Source organism: Parus major, chromosome 9 (genome assembly GCF_001522545.3).
Source record: "Parus major isolate Abel chromosome 9, Parus_major1.1, whole genome shotgun sequence".
In the NCBI taxonomy this organism is placed as follows: domain Eukaryota; kingdom Metazoa; phylum Chordata; class Aves; order Passeriformes; family Paridae; genus Parus; species Parus major.
In genome coordinates this window covers 15,001,161-15,015,585 of record NC_031778.1, presented here as the reverse complement: position 1 = coordinate 15,015,585, position 14,425 = coordinate 15,001,161, and the positions used below count along the sequence as shown (strand labels likewise).

Sequence of the window (14,425 nt, the reverse complement as noted above, 5' to 3'; positions counted from 1 at the left end):
AGGAGCTGTAGGTGTGGCTGTGTTTGTGAGAAAACTGATGTTTTCATCAGTTTCAGCCCTGTTGTTCTGTGGCTGTGCTCTTTTTCTGTTGTTGGTCAAAGGCAAAAGCAACAGTGAAGTAAAAGGAGTGAAATAAATCCTAAACTCCAAAATTTCAGGTCAGCTGTTGGCCAACCCTGCTTATATCCCCTGCTTTGCAGCCAGGAGAAATGGAAGCTAAAACCTGTGAGGGCACAGAGCAGAAAGACTGTTGAGAAAAAGCAAGTGTGAGCTTGGCCACGAAGGGACTTCTGGTCCTCAGTAGTTTTGCAGTGAATGTAGGTGATTGCCCTAAAGGTGATGTCTCCAAGGAATGCTTCTATCAGGAAGGTGGTGAAAGAGAAGGGAGATAGTCTTCCTCTTTCTCATGAAGATACTGCTTTTAGTTCTTATAAAGAAGAATGTGTAGGTTCAATCTCAGCATTGCTGGCCAAGCCCTCAAAGGCAACGACTGTTGTATTGAGACACAGCAAACTGAGGTTTCCCAGTGGCAGCTTATCCCAGCTGGTGTCAGGGCAGGTGCCAGGGAATGTGGGGTGAATGCCTTCAGGAACCCTGGGGCAAGCAGCTCACCTCCAAGAGACACAGGCATGCTGCTTCTCAGCTCTTCTGAGCTGCTCCATGGAACCGTGCCTCCTGAGAAGTGATGTTAGTCATTTGTTGCAATACTATTTCCATTTTTGTTCTTAGTGCTGTGTTATTTGGACAGCAGGAATGAGGAAGTTTCTAAGCTGTCTGCTTGGAGCAGGGTGGTTGTGGACCACTTATTCCTGGGCAGGAGGTGATGTCCCTGGGGAGGCTGATGGTGACTGGTGCTGAGCCACAGGGCACTGGGTGGTTTCCCACAGGTGATTGTCAGGGACAATCCCACTTGTCAGGGACATGTGTAGGCCTGTGTGGAGAAGGAAGCATTCACTCATGCTCCTCACAGCACACAACTGTTTTTTGCTAATCATTCCAGCCCACAGGAATTTTTTTTTAATACTGATTTTTGTTGTTGGTGGTTCTTTCATTCAGTCATTATTTTTTTTTTCCTCTCCTTTAATTGTTGAAGCTGTTTTTAATCCCTGGCCATAATAAAGCCACACTGTTAACACAAGCAGCGGGGTAGCTGAAATTGCAGCTGTACTACAAGCTCTGCTTTTAATTTCAGGCTGTTATTAATGAGGCTAGAAACTTTCCCTTCCCCCATTTGAGTTTTGACTGCGTGTCTTCATCCAAGCCGCTTCATTCTGTGCTTCAGAGCATCCCTGACTCCATTTGGCTATAACAGGTGAAGGCTGAAGACTGTTTTCAGATGTCACAGAAAGGTTTCTGGCTGCTGTCCTTCCCTTTTCCTTATGCAGGCAGCTCTGTGGAGGTGGAGGGCTGGAAGCAGGAGCTGCAGGGGCTGGGGCAGAACCTCCAAAGAGCGGGTGGCAATGGGGAACTGCATCCCAGAGTTGCTAGTGCTGGGAAGGAGATGGAACTTCACACGTTTGACAGAGGTGGGAGGGCAAGACAGGGTGGTTGGATGGGTTTGGGTTGCTTGTGAGTTTCTGCCCCTGCACTTTGGTCCTAGGGCCAAGCATGAGGGGCCCGTGGTTGGTATTGCCATCCCGTGTGGCAGCACCCATCACTCTCCCTAAAGGGAAGGCTATGTGGTACATGTCTTTTCCTCTCCTTTTTGCTCCTGCAGTGCCCTGAGTGCCCACAGGAATATTCTGTTGTTTGCAGAAGCAGCAGTAATGGCAAAAAGGTTTTATGTTTTTGGAAGGTAATACTGTAATTATGTTGGGGATATGGAAATCCCGGTCTGCTGCTGAAATTGCTGCAATAGACTCAAACTTAGGGATTGTCAGGACTCTAGGAAAAATTCCCAGCAATTTGCATTTCTAAAGTGCAATCCCACACTCCTGTTTATAACCTGTGTGTGTGAGAGAGGATGTATTTCTCTGTGGCCAAAGGCACGTAATCCTCCCAGCCCCGGGTGTGTGCACTCAAGGCCAGATTGGCTTTTTTATTTCCTGTGCAGGTTTTGAGTACTGCAGACCTGTGAAACAACCCTTCAGGACTCTAGTCTCTAGTTTTTAAGTTAACACCCCCCTTCCCTGCAATGTAATAAAGGTAATTACTGCCTGTGCAGTGCATGTGTTTGCAGCTCTGCAGGAGCACTTGCTGGGCTGGTCTCATTCAGCTGGCTCCTGTTTGGATCCTGCATCTCCAGACTGCGATGTCTGAGCCTGACACTCCATGGCGCATGCACTAGCCTTTTTCCTAGATGGATTTATTGGATTTCCAGTAAAGACAAACAAAGTCTGAGGTCTAACGGTGCTGAGCAGGCAGCTCTGCACTCACTGGTCCAGCCTGCTGTGCACAGCTCCTTATACGGCCAAAAAAAGGAAGAGGAAAAGAGGGCGCAGCGTGAATACCAGACATACGATGCATTCTTCCCAGCTGCAAGCTTGGAATTCGCTTTTCCCTGGAAAGTGGGCCCTCTGTATATCCATTAATTCAGGCTCTGTACTGTTGAGCAGGAAGAGAGAAGCCAGCATTGAGCTGGCTCCGAGCAACACTCAATTGTCTTGTGTAAAGGAATTTCTTTTCTGTGAGGTTTTTTGTTGCTTTGGTGTGAGACAGAGGTGGGATGGAGGAGTGGGAGAGGGGGCCAGGTTCTCCTGAAGCTCACTCTGACTTGGCAAGCTGCACGCAGATAGACTGCAGTTACATCTATTTTCTTCATCTAAAAATCAATTTGATTCATCATTAGCCTCTGCCTTAAAATTATATTTTCCCTGAATAGCATCTTCCGGTTAGTGGGAGGCGGAGGGGAGGTAAGGCAATCGATCCTGTTACTTCATTCATAATCTGGCTTCAGCTTTTGTTGTTTGAATCACTCTGGGTGTGAATGGCTGTGCTCGGGCTGGAGGTACAAAGCACAGGTTCTCTATCTGTTGGATGTGGGCCCTGATATCTCCCGGTGGGCCTGGGTTTCTAAAGCACTGGTTTGTTCCCTTGGGTGCAGCAGCCTTTTGAGAGCTTGAATGAGAAAGGTCAGGCTCCCCTCTCCTGGTCTGTCACTGGTTCACAGTGTGCCAAGGCACTGGGAGCTGAACTGCCATGGCAAGTGATTTTCTAGTTTGTTTGAAGCCACATTGTGAACTGGAAGCCACAGCAGGGTGAATCCTGGTGCTACCTGTGCAGAGGGGGCCATGTCAGCAGGGACACCCCCAGCCAGCCCTGTTTGTGCCTGTTACCCAAGGGAAAGCTTTTCCAAGACCACAGATGTGGCCTGTGCTTCTGTGGATGCTCTCTGTGTTTCATGGGGGCCGAAGAGGTGGGAGAATTGGGCAATTGTCACTCAGCCAAAAGGCATTTGAAAAAAGCAGCTTGACAACCTTGAGTCATGTTTTACTGCCTTGGGATCAGAGTGCCTGGAAAGCAGTTCTCTGTTGTCTCTTCACATGCCTTGTGGAGGTGATGATGCTACTTAATTTCACGAGCTCCTTTCATCTAGCTCCTGCACCATGCTTTCCCATCTCGAGGATGGGCTGTGACAGCACTTGACTAAGGCAATCTGTGTAGCTTTGTGAGGATCCCATCTGTTTCTCTCCTTGACAGCTGGGTTGTTCCATGTTACTTGCCTTCTTTCTTCCCTGTAAAACCCAGCACGTTATTAGGACTCAAAATAGTAGCTCCTCTGGGCCATGTTGTAATAGGAGGGTGTTTCATGATGACAAGTTCCAGCATTGCATGAAGGCAAAGCCCTTTTATACATGCAGGGAAATAGCAACAATCTGCTTGCAGGTCATGCATGGCTCAGCTCTTTGAACTTCTACATTGTCAAGTGTTTGCTGTCTCTGTTCTTAGAGACTGTACTTTGCAACAAGCACTGTAAATTATCCAGCAAGGATAATAAAGGAGTTTGATGGTAGAAGAAAGAGAAATGAATGGCAAATCTATGCTAATGGAAACATCTGTTGGGTATTCTTGTTACTCTTTCCCTATCCATCCCCACATGCATCCAGAGATTGTTTAGAGCCAGGTGGAATAGAGACTTAATTTTTTTCCTCTGAGTGGACCTTAGGCTCTTATGTATAAGTTTGGGTTAGAACTGTCAAGTGGGTTTTTTGTCACTATTTCACCTAAGTGCAGTCTTGAGCATTTTGCTATAAATGCAATTTAATGGTGCTCCTTGTTCGTTAGCCAGAGCTCCACAAAAAAATCGGGTAGTGGGCTTGATGCGTGTTGGATTTGGGAGTCCCTCAACATTTTGTCTGTCTAAAAGTTGCAGCCTCTCTATCTTGCTTCAGTTTCTGCTAGGTTTAAATGGGTGTAAATTTCCACTGATTGCTTTCCTAATGCAGTGAAACACTGAACTGGTGGAGAAGGAGAAAAAGACAGGTGACTAGTAAATATGTTTTTAAGCATTGGGATGGTTTTGTTTCCAGGATGTTATCTTCTTGTTGGCAAAAAATATGTAATTTAATAAACACAATGCACTCTCCAAGTGTAAGGGAATGCTGTGCTTCTACTCTTTTTATATTTTTTATTTTTGTGGTACTGCCTTAAGGTGTTTTACCAGAAGTATGGGCTGTCATGATTAGAGAATCCTGTAAAACAGCTGTAATAATTGCACAATGTTCTTTATTCCTGTCAGGTTTATTCATAGACTTTTTTTTTTTTAAGACACACGTGGGACTGTCTCTGCACACATCATTGATTTTGCTAATAAAATCTTATATTTTGATGGTACATTTAATTGGAAAATCATTAACTGCTCCATAAGACTTACAGTATCATGGGATAGGAATGTTTCCTGTTGCCTTCATGGAGAGATTGATCTCGATGGATTTCTTTGATTTCTTAACAGCTACTGGGAAAGGACACAGAATCAGATGCCTCATCTCTGCTCCAGTCTCTCTCACCAAGGCTTTTCTTCCTGCAGGGAGTGGAGAAGGTGCTTAAAACCTGTTTGAAATTATTTCAGTGCACAACATGGAGGGAAGATACCATGTTGGAGTTGGACCGTGGCCACCATGTTGTCCCCGGTGGTCCCTCCATGTGAGGCTCCTACTGCAGCTGTGACCATAGGTCAGCTGCTCAGGTGGAGGGCATTGTTTCTATCTGGGCTATTCAGGGACCAGGGCAGGTTAAATTGCCTCTGTCCAGTATCAGCCAGGACATACTTGAGAGCCTCAGGCTGAGTTTTTGCTGTCCCTTCTAGCTGAGTTCTACAGGAGCTTGAATCAGCAGCACAGGGTTTTAGATCCCAGTGCAAGCCCAGAGCCCATGGAAGGGCCCAGAGCAAGGTGAATCTGCTCTGGTTTATTTGGCTGCTAGAAGGCTTTTCCCCTGTAAGAGAGTATTGGACTGGCAATCAGAGAGCCACCACTGAGCCAAACTCCAGTCCTGTATATAGTGGCAATTAGCAGATTTGAACACATCCTTCATTTGGCCAAAAAACCTGGGAGATGACACAAGTCTGTATTTTATTGTATCCATTAATTTAGTGAGCGTGTGTGTGTTGTATTTGAGGGAATGTTTAGTGTTCAGGTTTGTAGAGCTGAATCCGATTCTGTTTTACAGGAGACAGCCCAGTTGTCCATAGCAACCTGAAATTGATTTTCCCCCCACTGTCTGCTGAAAGCTGTTCCCTCTTGAATCATCCCTTTAATTTAATATAGTGAACAGGATGTCCCTGCATGCAGAACCTTTTTTTTTTTAACAAGTAACCTAGGCAAAAAAAAAAAAAAAAAAAAAAAAAAAAAAAAAGGTATTTGAACAACAGCCCTGCCTCTGTCTTTATTGCCACTTGGCATTAGTCCTTGCTGTGCTGTTTCCTTGTGCTTTGTTCAGGCACTGGAGGCTATTATCAGTACTGGTTAATCACCACTGCTGCCACAGGGGGATGTCCCCCTGCACGCCCTGACCAGCATGGCAGTAGGTCCCTCTTTGGCATGAAACCCTTCAGGCTGCCCTGTTTTGTGCTGAAAAATCTACTTTTTTGTAGCGTGTGTCCCATCAGCCCTGTGCTTTCCCCTGACGTGTGGTGGTGCTCACGTGTGGCACTGGTCATGTCGTGGCTCTGGCTCTGACCTGCCTTTTTCTGTGCGTCTTTCCAGTGCAAGCATTGGACCTCCTTCAGAGGAGGCTGGTTGGAAGGTGTTGGGGAAGAATGGGAAGAGCTGCCATGCTGTTTTGTTCCTATTTGCAAAAGAAATCTTTGTCATCTGTGTGGTGCCTGAGGACTCCAAGGGAGTGATTACCTTGTCAGAGGAGTGCCAGGCATGAGGAATTTGGGCCATTTGTGCTTTTGCTACCTGGAAGAGCACTTGACTACCTTTTGGAAGAATAACAGCTTGTGTGTGGTCAGCACAGAATGCAACCTCTTTCCACATTTGCTTGCCCCTGAATTTTGCGCAGCATGGCAAAACAGCAGAACTTTTTTTCCTGTGTTCTGAGTTCTTGCCCTGCTTGTTGCGAAGCTGCTGGAGGAGGACGTGTTGCTGGGCTGGGGCAAGGTGTGCCGTGGTAGCAGTTGTCCCACCAGACTTGTCCCTGTTGATTGTTCCACACAAAGAGAAGCAAGCTGCTGCTTGCATCCATGCTTGGGCCATTAATACAAATTGCACCAATCTGTGCTGTGAAATGTCTGCCTTTCCCTGGCTTGTTTTATGAAAAGTTAAAGGGAAAAAAGCAAAAAAGCACACTAAATCAATATGGCAGAGGCTTCAGTTGTGTGTTCACCTGCTGTCACTGTGAGATGAAGCCATGTCACTTGACATGCCTCGTGTATGGCACTTGTTGAGAAGATAGTTATTTCATCTCTCTGTTTTTTTTCATGTCAGTCAAAAGATGGTTTGTTTCATGTGCATCATCTGTACGTTGCACTGAATAAGCTACCCAAAAAAGGTTAATCTCCAATTCCATACTGCTTTTACTGTCGCATCCAACTGCTTCAAAGACAGCAATGAGTGTATCTCTAATGATGACTCCCAGAAACAGAGGTAGCATAGGCATCTACTTCTTTCAGGTGCCAAAACTGAGACTTACAAGGCCTGTTTTTCCAGAACACTGTGTTTTGTAGTGCTGTACATGGTTATAGTACAAGTCTTGATTAAAGGTTGAACACAGAATCTCAATCCCTGCCGGCTAGCTTTTGTCTCTTCTGGACGTAGTCCTTCTGTATCTTTATTCAGCCACAAAAGTCACAGCAGTATATATGTGGGAAAATTTGATATATGTGACTTTGCTCTTATCGTTCAGAAGGTTTATGGCAGAGGCATAAACAGGATCTAATCTTTCCAAGTGACGCTCAGCTGCCAGACCACAAAGCTTCCTTTCTGGTCTCCTTACCACTGCCTGCCTTGCATGTTCTCTCTCTTCTGAAAACTGAATGAGGGAGAGGAAGCCACTGTCCCACATGGCTGTAACCTCCTTTTTGACATGACTTAGCTTTCATACACCACTAGTATGTAGAGTGGACATTGCTCCAGGTGTCAGTGAACTTCTTTGTGTCTTGTCATTCCTCCCTTCAGCAGGAGTACTCCCTGCCTGAGAGCTTGGTATGATCTGGCTGAGTTATGCAGAAGTTCCTCGACTGTTGTCTGTAACTTCTGTCAGTGGGATATTTGTAAATTTAAATGCTTCCTCCCAGAAGTATCAAAGGAACTGAGGCCACTTTTCAGCATGGACATGAAAGGCTTTCATGCACTGGTGCAGCCAGGATTGCCATGGAGAACAAAGGCTTTTGCTAATCGCTTCTAATGCCTTTCAAGTTTATGCCTCATTTTTTCCCCTTTTTCAGATGGCCTCCCAGAATACTGAGACTTCACTGACTGACTCACCAAATAATTAACAGGAGGAGGACTCAATCTCTGAAACTTTTGAACACCTCTTTTAATTTTCTTGAATAAGCCAGTACTCTGGCCAGGATCCAATTTGTGTAATTACATTTGACCTAACTTAATCCCTTGGCAGTTTCAATTGCATGTGGTAGTTGTCTTGGCTCCCTGTCCGGGGCTGCCATTCAATGCTACTCCATGGTTTTCAACAGCTGTTGTAATTCAGCTGTAGAAATGGGTGTATTTTCTTGGTGGAAGCATTCCTCATATCTCTATCCCTTGCTAAACATCCTTATCTCACTAGTGTTTTGGGAGGTAACGTGTCTGAAGCTGCAGATGATGTTGTTGAAGTCCTTGGAGCTGCTTTCACCCTTAAAGATGGGCATGCATTTAGAGTCTTTTATCAGTTGTCCAACATACATTTTGAGATTACTTTGAGTTTTTCACCTTCAGGCATTTATTGCTCAGTCTCCTCAGCTATGTGCTGCTTTAGGGACATTATTGGGGTAGGTATTCCTCTTTAGCCTTGGAAACAGCACTTGTGCTATCCAATCAGTGCTAAACAGGAGTGTGTCACCTTCCTGTGCTGACAGCAGTTGGGCTGGCTGGCTGTAAGTGTTGGCATTGCTAAGAGTGCAAGTGATGAAGGAAAGCAAAAGCCCAGGACAGCTGGTAGGATTACAAAGGATGAAAAAAACCCATCCCAAGCAGAAACTTGGAGATGGACAAAGTGTGGTAGCCAAAGGTACAGTCAGATGGATGATCCATGCAAAAGACAAGACACTGAGTTCTTGCATAGGCACATCCTTAGATGTGCAAGAAGCATCTTGTTTTCACAGCAAGTGACAAATTGAGTGTTTCTTGGCTTCAGCCATCGGAAAAGGCGTATTTGTTACAAAGCCGTTTGATCCTTTGGGGGCAGGAGCAGCTCCTGCTGAGGGGAGACAGGAATTTAGATGAGCTGGGGTGCAAAAGGTGATCTACTGCTGAAAGGTGCTGTTGTTGCAAATTGTTTGCTACCATCTAACTCTGTTTTTCCAAGAGCCTCCAGAAGTAGGGCAGCAAATATGTCGTTGCTGCTCTCCCTTGTTGCCTGTTATCTTGCATGAAATTTGGGATGTTTTTGTCATTCAGAACTCTCCCCTGTGTTTCTGAACACTGTTCATGTAAATCCTTTCTTTACCTTTCTACATTGTCACCAAACACTTGGGTTCGTGCAAGATTTCATTTTGCGAGTTAGGACAATACTGAATCAGGAGTGAATGCAACAGCCATTCATCAGACCTGACTTTTACCTTCTGGATCTAGCCCATAATTACACACATTTAAATCTCAGAGCAGACTGGAAATCTTTTCTCTGTTGGTTTCAGTGACACTTGTAAATAAAGTCACCAGTGCTAATATTAAAATTTGTCCTCTGTCACAGAGATTAAAGCTTTGGAGTCAGAGCCATCTGAGTTTGACATGCGCTGTGTATTGCTTATACCTTGGCAGAACTCTCTGCAAAGTCCATCAACACTTTGTTTCCTACAACACAAAATTATCAAACCCTTATGGTGATTGCCAGAGAAAATGTGGCCAACTCCAAGTGGTGGTGCATGATATATCTACAGTCAGTGATGTTGCTTTTGAAGATCTCTTTGCATGCTAAATAACAGGGTGGGGAAAATTGCATTTCAGAGTTGCTGGTTTTTCCTTTACTCCTGGACTGGACTCTTCCTGCCATCCTGAAGACAAATCTCTTTTTTTCTCGTTTCAGAGTGCTTTGTAACTGTGAGTGCCTGAATGCATCAGCCTTTGGATGTGAGCATCTTCCCCTGAAACAGCCTTGTGATATCCAAGTGCCTGCTGTCTTGGGGTAAGGAGACACAAACACATGCAGAGGTTGAGAATGTGCTGTGAGCAGAAGCAGAATGGGCAAAGAGTGGACAAGCAGCACTGCCCCAACTTGTAAATTTTGGAAATAGTGAATTTGTCATGGAGAGAGGGAATAAACGAAATCTGTACACTGCAAATAAAACAAATTATAAACTTAAATTGCAGCAAGGAAATTTAGCTAAGTTGTGTCAATGAATGATCTGCATTAAGGATAGGTGAATGCTGGAGTGGATCCCCCAGGAGGTTAGGCAGTTTCAGTAATGGAGAGGTTCAAGAACAAGTTGGAAGAGCAGTAGCAGATGTGCTTTTAGGAGAACCTATCCTTCCATTGGTGGAAAAATAGTCTAGGTGACTTCTGGAGAGTCCTGCTGATGATTAGAAATGGGAATGTGTGAAATTCTTATTTTAACAACCTTATTCAAAGCTGATAAGGTGAAAGACAAAGCAGAGTGTATCTGTGCAGAATGAGCTGTATGGTTTGGTGAAGAATTGATGCAGCGGCAATTAACGCGGGTGCTCAGTGACTTTGTTACCTGAATGATGTTATTCTGGAGGGAAGCATAAGATCAGGGGAAAGAAGAGGTTTAATCATCTGTTGTTGGCATGCAGTGCAAACTTGTGGTAAAAACAGGAAGTTGTATCAATTCTGGCTCCTTGGTAGTAAGTTTCTGAGAGTTTGGGTCTCTTCCATGGTCCATGTAAGGGATTTACTCTCAGGGGTGTAATCTCATCTGCTTTTTTGTGACATGAGAACACAACGCTACAAATACAGGTATACAGACCAAAACACGAATACCATGTGAAACACAGAGAAAGGAATCAAGTGATTATTTTTCCTCTCTTTTTATAGGGCTGGTGAAGTGGAGGAGAGTTGAATTTTTCTTCTCTTACCCTTCTGTTTATGTTCTCCATTGTGTTTCTTTGTCTTGTCTTGACAGCAAATACAGCAGGCTTTTCCTGAGTTTAAAAATGATGTCTCACCAGCTAGCTCTTGAAATTATGTCCTGAAGATAGCTGCTCCTTTAGTTCCCTTGCTTCTTCCTCCTTCATCCCTTCCCTGGGAGCTGCCAATGACAAATGGAACCTGGGCTCAGGCAGCCTCCAAGCCATTGTATGACCAGGGAGTGTTCAGGTGCTTTGTCTTCCTTGGTCCAGTGAAGAAGATCAGAGAGATACCTGTCTTATCTTGTAGGACATCTGGATTTCAACCTCTTGTTGGACTTTGGTTTCTCTAAAATTTACGTTTCATCCCTAATGTCAGCAAACACTGGTGTCTGCTCTGGAGTTACACCAGTGTCTTATTGTTCCTTATCGTCTTCTGCATAGCAGAGATAAGCTGTTGTGTCTCAGGGGTATGGGAACATGGAATAAACCTGTAAATGGCTCTAAGAAATGCAGGTGGTGTCAAGAAGAAAATAAGGGATGCCTTTTTGAAGTCACCTTTGTACATGCTCTTTTATTTTTTCTCTTTTCTTTTTTTCTTCCTCTTGAGCTTTTCAATTCCTGCAACTATCTGCTCAAATCTTGAAAGCAAAATGTGTTCATGGAAAGATACAATTTACTGTGTTCCCCCATGATCTCTTGATCTCAATCAATCAAATAAATCCAAGACCTTGCAATTCACCTTGTTGCAAGGACAGTTAGTAAGTTGAGGGGTTGTGCCAATGGTAGTGATGGTTTTCCAGCTTTGTGATTTTTAAAAAAATTCTTATTCTTTTTTATGGTTCTGACCTTTTGGACTGGTTAGGGTAAGATTATTTGCAAAGAATAGTCCATTAATATGCCTGTCAGGACTGGAGTTAACATTCGAGCATTGCTGCAGAAGAAAGCAATATGCCAAAGTTCAATTTAGATTTCCCTGCAGGTTTGAAAATAATGACAAGACTCACTTAACATGGCAGGGATGAGTCCTGCCACCTCTATGGGAGTGGCTGCAGGGTCCTGCAGCACTTTGTAGCTGTGTGCTTGGTTCAGTTGTCTGCTCCTGAAATTTGGTGTCTGGCATCTCGTGCTGGGGCTTGCTTGGGGTGGAGGAGCCCTGGATGCATCTCCTGGCTCTTTGAGGTGCCAGCTCAGTCAATTGGTAGATTCCCTTGATTTAGCAACTGATTTTTTTTTTCCAAGTGCTGTGCTCCTTGCAATGCAGTTTGTGGAGCTGCTCTAAGCTCTGTCCTGCAAAGCCACCCTGTTGCCATCCCTGCACTGCGTCCTTGCCCTCAGTGCAAGCTAGCGTGGTGTTTTGAGTTGTGTCCTGTGTCACCTGCTGTGATCTCTGAGCCTTTTGGGAGTCCCAGATTTCACAGTTGCGTTTTCCCTGCTGTGACTATTCATGAGAAGAATTCCTAGATACCTCCCACCTAGTGTTTGCCACCATAGAGGCGTGCATTATCCAGTAAGGATCTCGCTTTACCATCAGGAAATATCATGGTGGTTATTGATGTCAGCAGAATTGACTCCTGTGGGTGAGAGCAGTATGAGGAGCGAAGCTGGAAACCAGCAGCTGCTGTTTGGGCATTAATCTGCAGCACTTGAAAACTACACAGTCCATTGTGAACAAATGGGCTCTTTAGACCCTGGTCAAAAATGTAAGTATAGTTTGTCTGAAGCATGTGGCTCTTCTGAGTTTATTTTTTCTTTCTTCTGTAGATGAGAAAATCAAGGTGCTAAAGACCACTTTAATTTTATTCACAGGAAGTTCATGGTGGTGGAGCCCTGAGGCTGGATCTGAAACCCATGGGTTTGTCCAAAAATCCCTCTAGAAAAAGCCTACAAAAAAACTATGCCATCAACTGAGAAAGCAGACTGGGGCTAGGTGGTGAAATAAAGGTGCAAAAAGCAATGCAGCTTGTGGGAAGTCATCTACAGAGCACCTCCATGCCAGACCCCTGCGGCAGCTCCACAGCTCTTGGTCCAAACCAGCAGTGCTGTAACTTGCAGTGAAGTGGATGGGTCTGGTTCCCTGTTATCACCAGCTGAACTGTTTTAGAGTAAAAGAAATAAATTTGTCTTTAGGCCTATCTTAAAATCCAGATGTCATTTCTCTAGCACCTGTAAATAACTGAACCCTTTGCTGGATTTACCTGCCTTGCACATAAAAGGTGAGGATATGGGGAAAACACCTAAGAGGGTGGCAGAGCAGAGCCTTTGTTGTGTGGTGCCACACCCTCACAAGCGTGGTGGCCGTGCTGAGAGTTGGGGACAGCTGTCCCCATCCCCACAGACAGCTGCCATCCTCCAGGTGGCAAAGGAAAAGCTCTCCAATGTGCAGGAATTTTGCATGTCCCAGAAAGCAGCACACTCTTTTCTTATTCCAAAAGGGACTGGCAATTAGCAGCAGGGGTAATAGCCACCTGGAATTAAATTCTGTGGAGGCATGAGAAATAGTAGGGTATATTTGGAAATATCTATTGCATATATATATTCCTCTTAAGAGAAACATGTTGGAGGTGCCATATCCATAAATACTAATAAGGCTGTTTGATTCCAATTTTCAGGTAAGATTAACATTTTATTGAGTATTATATCTGTCACATTCAGTGCTTTAGTGTACCATCCTCTCAGGCTTATTAGCATAATTGCAGTGCTTAAGCAACAATAAAAAATTCAACAGTAAAATAGCGGTTAGCACAGGCAATTTGTTATCAAAAGCTTTTACTTAAGGACAGCTTTTGAGCATATTTATTATCCAGTTAGGGCTATACATTATTTTTATTTAGAAAAACAAGAGGGAAGCAATGTAGGAATATTTTTTCTCTTTTAGTGTTTAAATCAGAAGGCCAGAGAATTGGTCACCGCCTTTTTCTCTTTCTTAAAATCACCCAAAAAATTCACTTGGATTGGGGAGGCAAGATAACAAAACAGACTTAGGGCAGTGCAAGGGCAGGGGTGGCCCAGGCTCACACTCCAGAGGTGGCTGCAGCCCAGGGTGCAGTGCAGGATGGGATGATGCTCCCACAGATGAGGGGAGGGACTGGACAGGACCTGCAGGAAAACACTTTGATATCAGTGCTGGCTGTCTCTGAGGCTGGAGCAGAGGAGCTTGGCCTGTCTGTGACAGTGCTGTACACCCCTCCTCATTTCTTTTCTTATTCTGAAGACTCTTAGGGGAGCAGTCCTTTTGCTGAAAAGCTGTAGCATAGGTGTGAATGCTTGTGTTTGTGTGCCAGCACTTGCCCATGGACATACAAAGTTTCTGTTGCCAGCATGGCAAGATTTTGTGAGTGTTTAAATTTTCAGCACATTTTTTGTGTGTACTAAAAGTACAAAGTTGTACCTCATAAATGAAGAAGTAAATGAGTTTTCAACATGAAGTCCTTACACTAGGATGTCCATCAAGAAAAGCACATGGAATTGGCAAGAGGAAGACTGCTGCTGTGATTGCTTGTGATTCCTTTGCTGGTAGATCCTCTTTTTGCTTGTGTTTGCTCTTCCAACATCCTTCAGCCTTTGCTTGAATTATCCTTGTTCCCCAGATCTGTGCTCACCTTCAGTATCCTCCCTGTCACTGCAACCTTGGTGTCTCTCCTCTCATGTATTTTCCTCATTTTTCCTTGTTCTGCGAGACCTTATTTGCCTTGTGCTGCTTTATCCAGAGGCCACTCTTGTATCTTGATGGATGACTTAACAGTGGGCTTGTTGCTCTGTCATTTTGGTGGTACCCAAAGCCCAGGGTGAGGATCTGC

At 44.5% G+C, this 14,425-nt stretch overlaps 1 protein-coding gene across 3 annotated transcripts in view; it reads left to right on the top strand.

The window, feature by feature from the left end:
* Positions 1–14,425, top strand: part of LPP (LIM domain containing preferred translocation partner in lipoma) — a 311,346-nt gene that overhangs the window by 32,198 nt on the left and 264,723 nt on the right. For all 3 annotated transcript variants that reach the window (XM_015637754.3, XM_015637755.3, XM_015637753.3), the window contains one exon: positions 9,625–9,723. The gene's annotated coding sequence lies outside the window, so the exon portion shown is untranslated. The remainder of the gene's footprint in view (positions 1–9,624; positions 9,724–14,425) is intronic.